Below are 9,563 nucleotides of genomic sequence, written 5' to 3' on the forward strand. Positions count from 1 at the left end.
GAAGATAAACGCGCTAAACAACGCAATCGCTATAAACAGAATTTAGAAGATAGACGCGCTAAACAACGCAATCGTTATAAACAGAATTCAGAAGATAAATGCGTTAAAGAACGATATCGATATAAAGCAGATTTAGAAAATAAACGGATACAAAAACGTATCCGTTATTCCAAAGATTTTCAGCGCGAACGAGATAGACAAATAAAATTAAATCCTGGTCGTAAATGGCTTTACAATAAGCGATATTATTTGAAAAAAAGTACAAAATCTATATCTGAAATAAAAAATCTAACTATTGTCCAAAAAATTAATAAAAAATATGAAAAGTTCTGGTCGAGAAATTCTATAAAAATTTGTAGTTCTTTAGAAATATTTAAAGTAAAAGATATTGCAAAAAAAATTAATATTAAAGGTCATATTGAAAAACAATTAGAAGCAGAAAAAATTATACGTTGGTATATGCATATTAGAAATAGTCATATTCGCAACATATACAAAATGTTAACTTTAATTAGAAAGAAATCAGAAGTGAATTTAACTCTTGTGGCTGAATGTTCTACAATTGATGAAAAATTACGTGCATTATGTGGTATATCTAAGCATACAGCCTCATCCGAAAATTACTTTATTGATTCTACATATCGCGATATAACTTCATCGGAACCTTTAATAATAAATACAAAGGGACAAGTTATAAATATATTACATAATATGTTAATAGAAGGACAAATAAAAAAATCATGGTCATGCAATACTTTATGTAAAATTGATAAACCGTTAATTAGCCGTTATCAAGAATTTCTCGGAACTATAAATATATGCACTTTAAAGAATGTACCAAAATTGATAAAAAGTATTTATGAATGTACTATGAAAACTAAGATTTCAAGTGAAAAATTAGGTCATACGCATAGCTGTTATATTGATTTAACACTTTGTAAAGGAATATTTCTTCCAGTTCAATTATTATCCCCTCATTTTCCAAAAGTAAGATATATTAGGCGTTTAATTTATCAACTTACTAGTTTTTATCGAAAAATGGAAAATATAGATAAAGCATTACTTAATGCTGATTTGAATACATTGAATAAAATTGTAATTTCTGCACAAGAAAAAGCTGATATGTACAAACATCAACAATTCAATACAATTCTGAGCGATGATGATATTATTTTTAAATATCATAAAGCGTTTAAGGCCTTTATTAAACGTTCAATAGACACGCCACGAAATATTTGCATATCATGTGAGAGATTGTGTTATAAAAGGAGTGTTTCTGAAGTAAATAGTCTTCAAATAGATAATCAATTTTCGAAAAATTTAATAGCATATATACAACAACGCAAAATTAATGCGCAATATATATGTAATTATTGTGCAAGCAAATTTCGTAATGGCCTAATGCCTGCGTATTGCATTTTGAATAATCTCTTCACAGATAATGTGCCTGAAGTAATATCATCTCTTAACACATTTGAAAAAATTCTTATACAAAGAGCTAAAGCATTTCAAACTATCTTTAAAATGGGAACTGTTATTAATAAAAAGTTGCCTCAAAGACAAATGGTCCAAAAAGTTAAAGATAGCACATTTCACTTACCGCTTCCATTGCAAGAGACATTGAATAAGTTATGTTCTATTACTATTCCAATAGATATGAATCCCGAATTTTATATTTTAATTCGAAGTATCCCAACAAAATCAAAGATTATTTGGGAAGAAATAGTTGATGTGAAAAAAGTATTTGACGCTTTAATGTGGTTAAAGCGCAACAATGCTTTATATTCCCATATTATATTGCCAAATAATTACAGTGAATTATGTTTGCCAAAATTAAAAAGTTCAGAGTTCCAAATGGAAGAAGAAAATAATACAGAGACATCGAATGACGAACTTGAGGTATTAAATAAGTCGGTAGACGAGACGAAAAATGATATGGAAGTTGTATTAGAAAATCAACAACAGAAGGCAATGCTAACTCAAATTACTGATGAAGATTTATTATTTATTTCGCGTACGAATGACGAACTTGAAGTATTAAATAAGTCTGTAGAAGAGACGAAAAATGATGTGGAAGTTGTATTAGAAAATCAACAGAAGGGAATGCTAACTCAAATTACTGATGAAGATGATAGTTATTATGAACAATATACTATATATCCTTTATATGAAAAGAAAGCAAATAAAACTGCAACAACTTTATATCAAATGTTAAAAATTCAGGACTTGCCTTTGGATAATCGTGAAAAATATTTGGATTTGATGTGTTCTCCAGATATTTATCCTTTTGGTATTAATGGACAACATGAAACTAGAAAAGTAAAACTTTATGATCATGAATTTATTAAATGTCGATTAACATCTAAACATCCACAGTATAGATTAAATCAACAATATTTATTTCATTTATTGAATGATGCAAATTTGCGTCAATTAAATCGTGGAATTTTTCATAAAATGAACGTAACAGATTCGCGAGTTCGTTATACAGCTGCAGAATATTTAGACGCAATGTCGAAAGAATTATTGGAATCTAATTTGAGTACAATATTTTCAACACTTCGAAATACAGAGCAATATTGGCGTAAACCGAGAAGTGATTTAAATTGTATGACGCAACATTATGGACCTGCGACATGGTTTTTAACCCTAAGTCCGAGTGAATGGTTATGGGAAGATTTAGGTGAATATATTCGTGAAGTAAATGGATGGCATGACGTTTCTTTATCCGTTAGCGTACTCGTTGCAAGAGATCCTGTATCAACATCTAGGTTTCTCGATAATAAATTTCGAGCAATGCTTGATTTTATTACCTCTGAGGATCATCCAATTGGAGAAGTAACGCACTACTTCTGGCGACGAGAATACCAAGGTAGATATATACAACACTTTCACTTATTAATTTGGATTAAAAATGCACCGATTTTCGGGGAATCTGTTATTGAAGAAGTGTCTAAATTTATTTTACAACATATAAGCTGTAAAATGCCGGATCAAAATATTTCTCCTTTATTGTACAGGCGTGTTAATTCGCATCAGCAACATATACATAACGATTATTGTCTTCGCTCTAAAAAAGTAGGACGTAAAGTTATTCGTCGATGTCGTTTTGGGTTTCCTCGCCCTGTTACTGAAACTTTGAATATGAGAGATGTAGCAACTTCGATAGCAGGAAGAAAACAATTGAAACATAAAAGTAGACTTTATGATCTTCCTCGAATGGATAACGAAGTTAATATAAATGATTATAATCCTGTTCTTCTTACTGCATGGGAAGGTAATATGGATATTCAATTTATTGGTGAAAAATCATCGCTACTTACCTGGTACATAACTAAATATATGAATAAAGCAGGAAAAAGTGAATTATCTGAGATTATTCTTAATAGTAATAATAATAAACACAAATCATTAGTTTCTTATCTTTGGAATATTGCTTTGCGATTTACGAATAATAGGGAATGTGGAGCTCTCGAAGCTGCTGATGCATTATTATTCCTTTGTATGGAACTGATCAAAATACAACTCTCAGATGGCTAGATGTTAACCCAATTAGATATAGGAAATTAAAAAATCGCAAAGAAATTGAAGCTCTTAATGCTGAATCTACAAATATATTTTATCCATCTTTGATAGATGATCATTATCCACATAGACCAAATGAATTAGAAAATATATCTCTTTATGAATTTGCACAGTGGTATGATATCTCGAAAATAAAACCGAAAAATAAAAATATTAAATATTATAAAATAGATAATGGTTATTATCTTAAACGGCGACAGCGTGGATATCTTATTAATCATTATAGATATAGTGTTAATACACAACCGGAAAACTATTTCTTTTCATTATTGCTTATGTTTAAACCATGGCGAAAATTAGAGGATCTCAGATGTGAATGCGATACTTACGCCGAAGCATTTCATAAAGTAAAACTGCATCTTGGACAAGCATTACAATATCATGAAAGATTAGAAGAATTGCAAAAAGCTTTTGAAACTGCAAAACAGTTAGTCCAGCAATGTCTAGATGATGACTTACAAAAACAGCAGTCTCAGGATGATCCTGACAATCCAATAGGTGTTCAAAATGTAGAGGCTGGTGAGGCAATGCAAGATTTCAAAGATCTTGGTGATAAAAAGTAATTCGAGAAATCAATGTATCTGAGATGATAGAAAAATTAAATACTGATCAGAAACGAGTTTTTAATAAAGTTATCAATATTATAGAATCAGATGAATCAGTATTACGATTATATGTTAGTGGAGAAGGTGGTACTGGAAAAAATTTCTTAATCAAGACTATCAAGTGCTGGATAAAGCAAAATCTGAATAAAGATACTGCTGTAGCAGCACCTACAGGTATTGCAGCGTTTAATATAAATGGTTTAACAGTTCATAGATTACTTCAATTACCCGTCGAACATGGTCATCCTCCTAAGTATAAACCACTATCTGATCATGTATTGAAAATTTTACGAGCAGATCTTAAGAATGTTATTCTTTTTATAATTGATGAAGTGTCAATGATATCTAATTTGACTTTAATGTATATACATCTTCGATTATCTGAAATATTTGACACTAATGATTGCGACGATGGTTGGTTTGATCGGCAGCATATTCTTTTATTTGGAGATTTGCTTCAATTACCTCCTGTACGAGAAGATCCTATCTTTATACATTTATCAAATGAAAAAGTTGCCAAATATCTTGGTTCTTTAAATGCTGTTAATTTATGGATTACGTTATTTGATTACGAGGAATTAATAATCAATATGCGTCAACAAGGAGATAACTGTTATCGTAAATTATTATCAAAAATTCGTATTGGTTTATTGACAAAATCTGATTGTAAGATTCTTGAAAGCAGAAAAATATCTTTCAAAAATGATTCTTTTGAATCTAGAGTAGATGAATTATGTAGTTTTATTAATAATTTATCATCTGACACTGTATGTTTATTGCCTACTTGTAATATGTGTGATGTTATTAATAATGCAATGTTAAGTCGTATTGCTTCTAAAGAAATTTTATTAACAGCTGAAGACACGATTGAATGTATTCCGTATGTAAAAATGAAAGTATTAAAAGTATTATCAAATAATGATGATGATAATTCTAGAACAGCTGGGCTTTCGAAACAAATCACAATTAAAATTGGAGCGAAAGTTATGATACGGCGTAATATTGATGCTAGTTTAGGTCTTGTAAACGGTACCATTGCTAAAGTGATTTCAATTGAACAAGATACGTTTACTGATAACGTAGAAAAGATCAAACTTCTTTTACCGTCGGGTTTAGAATATTCAATTGAAAGAGTAAGTGTTAAATTTGAAGTGATGGATAGAGCATATGTTATTAGAAAACAATTTCCATTATCTCTAAGTTATGGCATCACTATTCATAAAAGTCAAGGATTGAGTTTGCAAAATGCTATTATGGACATCGGTAATTCCGTATTTAGTTGTGGTCAAACTTATGTTGCACTGTCACGAGTAACATTTCTAGAAGGATTACATTTAATTAATTTCGATCCTTCGTCAGTAATAGCCAGTCAAGAAGCTATTATTGAATATAATCATTTAAAACGGATACATAAACCAAAAGCAGAAATGATTATCATAGCAAAAGAACACCATCACAAAACGAAAGATGCCCTATGGGCATTACCAAAAGTAGTTGCTTCTGTTCAAAAATCAAGTTTAAATCACAAAGTTCAATGTAGATCAAACAGTACTGCTTGGATCATATATGGTTTCCAAAATACAGACAAGGTTTCATGTTATGCAAATGCAGTATTGCAATGTTTATTGCATTTAAATATTATTAGACAGCAATTGTTTAATTGTGATAAATCAGATATTTTATGTCTGTTAATGCATCGATATGAAATTGGAATGCATAATTTAAATACATATGCAATACGTCAATATTTAGGAGAACATTTTTCGAGCATTATAAAACATAATGCATTTGATTTTCTTATAACTCTTTGTGAAAAATATGAATGTATAAAAAATTTGATGGAGCATCAAATAACTTGTACTAAGCGATGTAAAACTTGTGATTATACAAAAACTACTCATAATAATAATATTATTATTTCAATTCCAGTTAATAATTTGAAGAAAAATTTTAATCTTAATGATTTATTAAACATTACGTTTTCACATTGGTATCAATCACATAATGAATCATGTGAATATTGTACTGGAAATGATATAATATATGAAAATGAAATAACATTAACAAAAGAGATAATTGTTATTCATTTAATATTATTTTTATCACAGGATGATAAATTAATGAAAACAACATCTGAATTTAATTTACGTGCTGTCCCAACAACTAAGATATTAATAGCTGGACAATCATATAAGACAATGAATGCTATATTTCATCATGGTTCATCTATTAATGAAGGTCATTATGTAAGTATATGTAGAGAAGGAAGATCTAGTATTTGGGTTGAAGTTGATGATATGCAAGTTAAAAAAAAGCAATGGCCTAGAGGTGCTAAAGATGTTTCTATAATATTTTTACAAAAGATAGCTAGCAAATAATATCTATTAAATGTTATAAAAAAACAAAACTAAAAATTTGTACATACAAAAAGTTAAACAAATCTTGATTTCTATAGTAAGCAAAGAGGAAAATTGTTTTTTGATGAAATATAAGGAGTTGCTGGTGCGTTCTTTATTTATTTAAAAATGTTTAACATATACTAAAAAAATAAATGATATAATTGTAAAAAAATTACCTTTTTTTAAAAAGGTAAAAAAAAGGCACCAAGTTCATGCGGCACACAATAAATTATGTATATATGTCATATATGTCATATATGTATATATGTATATATATAAATATATTTTTTTAATATAATATCTCTTAGCAAATTAGACTAAAAAAAGAAGTGATATAATCCCCAAAAAATTACCTTTTTAAAAAAAGGTAAAAAAATGGCGCCAAGTTCATGCGGCACACACAATAAATTATTTTAATATAATTATAATATATCCTACAAAAATAATGACATAAAAAATTGCGCCAAGAATATAAATCTTATGCGATAAGTAATTTCTTTTATTATTATTATTATATTATATATATATGTGGAATAATTATATCCTACTCGATGATGCCGGGGACGCGTTGATTCTCTTATCGACAAGCAATGTATGTTTGGCAACAGTTCGGCGGCTGTTACGATTTAAAAATTTAACGGTGAGACGAGGTCAAAGGCGCGGATGCGAGAATCGAATAAGTCAGTCGAGACAAAGCGCTGATCGACAGCAGTCGCGAAGAGACCGCGGGATGATCGATAGTTGTTGAAGGCGCGAAGCTTATTGTTCATTAGTTGTAATATTAATTGATCTGCTTCCTTTTATTTTTGGTAAATATATACATAATCACTTGTTCAACTAAAAGTCTCTAGTGATTTGATTGCTACCTCTCCAAAAAATTATTAAAAACGGCTCGTACCTATGAAGAAGTCGACAAATTTGGGGGCTCAGCCGGGATTTGAATAGACTCAGTAGGCCAAAAATAATTAAATTAGTCGCGCAGTGAGACATTGCGTAGAGAACATAATCCGTTGAACTTTCAAAAGTTGCCGAAAGTTTTTGTGTTGCTAGTATTGAGTGATGACATACAAGTGACCGTGAGAAAGAACGTTATTAGTTGAATTTCTTTGAACTGTTAGAAAATTACAATTCGCGTTGATCAATACCGAGCTGTGTTGCACGAATTCGCGTAGACAGGCTTAACATTGGAGAGAGACAGAATAATGAAGTCCGCGCGTGATTTTATACTGCAAAAATTGAAAGATAAGTTGACGGCGTTGGGAATGGACTCAGCAGGAACGAAAGCCGAGTTGTTTACGCGATTGATGGAGCATAATCCGTCCGGTGGATGGATGGAGAGCGTTGAGGAGGAGGGTCATGAGACGCGAGCGACGAGCGACGACTCGTGCGTGGCCAATACGACGAATGTCCGAGAGCTTCAAGCGCAGCATGAGCGAGAGTTAAATTTGATGCGCAGAGAGGCTGCATTGAGAGAACGGGAACTTGCGTTGGCACGCCGCGAATTAGAGATGCTGCGTGAGGCCCATCAAAGGGGCCATGTCGAGGGCGAACGCGTGGAGGCGACGTCGGTGGCAAGTGAATCGACAAGTAGTCAGGCGCAGTCAAGGATTAGTATATCGGCTATAGCGGATCTTCTCGGTCAATTTGACGGGAACAGCGAATCATATGAGAGATGGGAGAAACAAGTGCGATTGTTGAAAGCGACCTTCAAGCTTGATGATAGCCAGGTGAAATTATAGATGGGTTCAAGGCTGAAGGGAAAAGCGAGCGAATGGTTTCATTTGAAGCCTGAGTTGATAGACGCACAATTTGAGGATTTCTTGACGCAGTTGCGGGGCATGTTCTTTCATCGGCTAAGCAAGGCGATGAGGCGAAGGAAGTTCGAGGAATGCATCTGGAAGAGAGGGGAGGCGTTCAGCGAATATTTCCACAAAAAGATGATCCTTGCAAATCACGTGCCTGTCGACTCCGATGAATGGATTATCTAATTGATGGTATCCCAGACGTTTCGTTACGAGATCAAGCACGAATACAAAGATTCCAGACGACGACAGCCCTTCTCGAAGCATTTGAAAAAATCATCCTGCGGGAAAAGGGTGCGTCACGAGAGAGGGCGGATGGCGGCGCAGTTGCGAGGAGTGGCGGCAAAGGACGATTCATTGGAGCTGGCGAAACGGAGCATGCGGTGAAGAGGGACGCGGTTAAGAAAAGGTGTCATTCCTGTGGCTCAGCGACTCATCTGGCTGCGGATTGTCCGACAAGAGACAAGGGCATGAAGCGTTTTGAATGTCGTGGATATGGACACATCGCGCCACAATGCCCGAAGAAGCAAGTATCAGTGAGAGACACTTGCATGGTGAATCAAGCGATTCGTAAGAAATATTATAAAAATGTAATAATCGAGGGATGCGAGGTAACTGCGCTGGTTGATACGGGTAGCGATCTTAGTCTAATGCGCGCCGACAAATATCTCAAAATAGGTGCGCCGCGCTTGCGGCGGAATGAAATACATTTTCGCGGCGTAGGATTAAACAATCATCAAACATTGGGCGAATTTTGTACCAACATTGTTATTGATGAACATGCGTATCCTATTAAAATTAGTGTAGTTTCGGATAGTCTCTTGCAGCACGAAATGTTAATTGGAACGGATTTCCTAGATACGGTAGAACTATCCGCGAAGGAAGGTAATGTCTTAATCATGAAGGTCAATAACGCTCGAAACCAAAACACTGTTTCTGAAGTATTACATGTTGATTAATATAGTCGATGTATAAATAAAGTCGATGTATCACACATAACAAATGTAGAACAAAGGCACGAAGTCGAGAAAATTGTCGAGAAATACGTTCCCGAAAGAACGCGCGATGTAGATGTCAAAATGACCATCATAGTTAAAGACGACGAATCCGTCTATCAGAGAGCGCGACGTTTATCGCCGTCGGAAAAGGCCGAAGTAAATGCGCACGTGGAG

General features: G+C 33.0%; 1 pseudogene; it reads left to right on the forward strand.

Annotated features, from left to right (window-relative positions):
• The first annotated feature begins 1,038 nt into the window (after nucleotides 1-1,038).
• On the forward strand, nucleotides 1,039-6,568 carry LOC145975379 (uncharacterized; annotated as a pseudogene).
• The last annotated feature ends 2,995 nt before the right edge of the window (nucleotides 6,569-9,563 follow it).

Source organism: Camponotus vicinus, unplaced genomic scaffold, assembly GCF_025532165.1.
Source record: "Camponotus vicinus isolate PSW18456_S1 unplaced genomic scaffold, iyCamVici1.0 SCAF_1, whole genome shotgun sequence".
Classification (NCBI taxonomy): Eukaryota; Metazoa; Arthropoda; class Insecta; order Hymenoptera; family Formicidae; genus Camponotus; species Camponotus vicinus.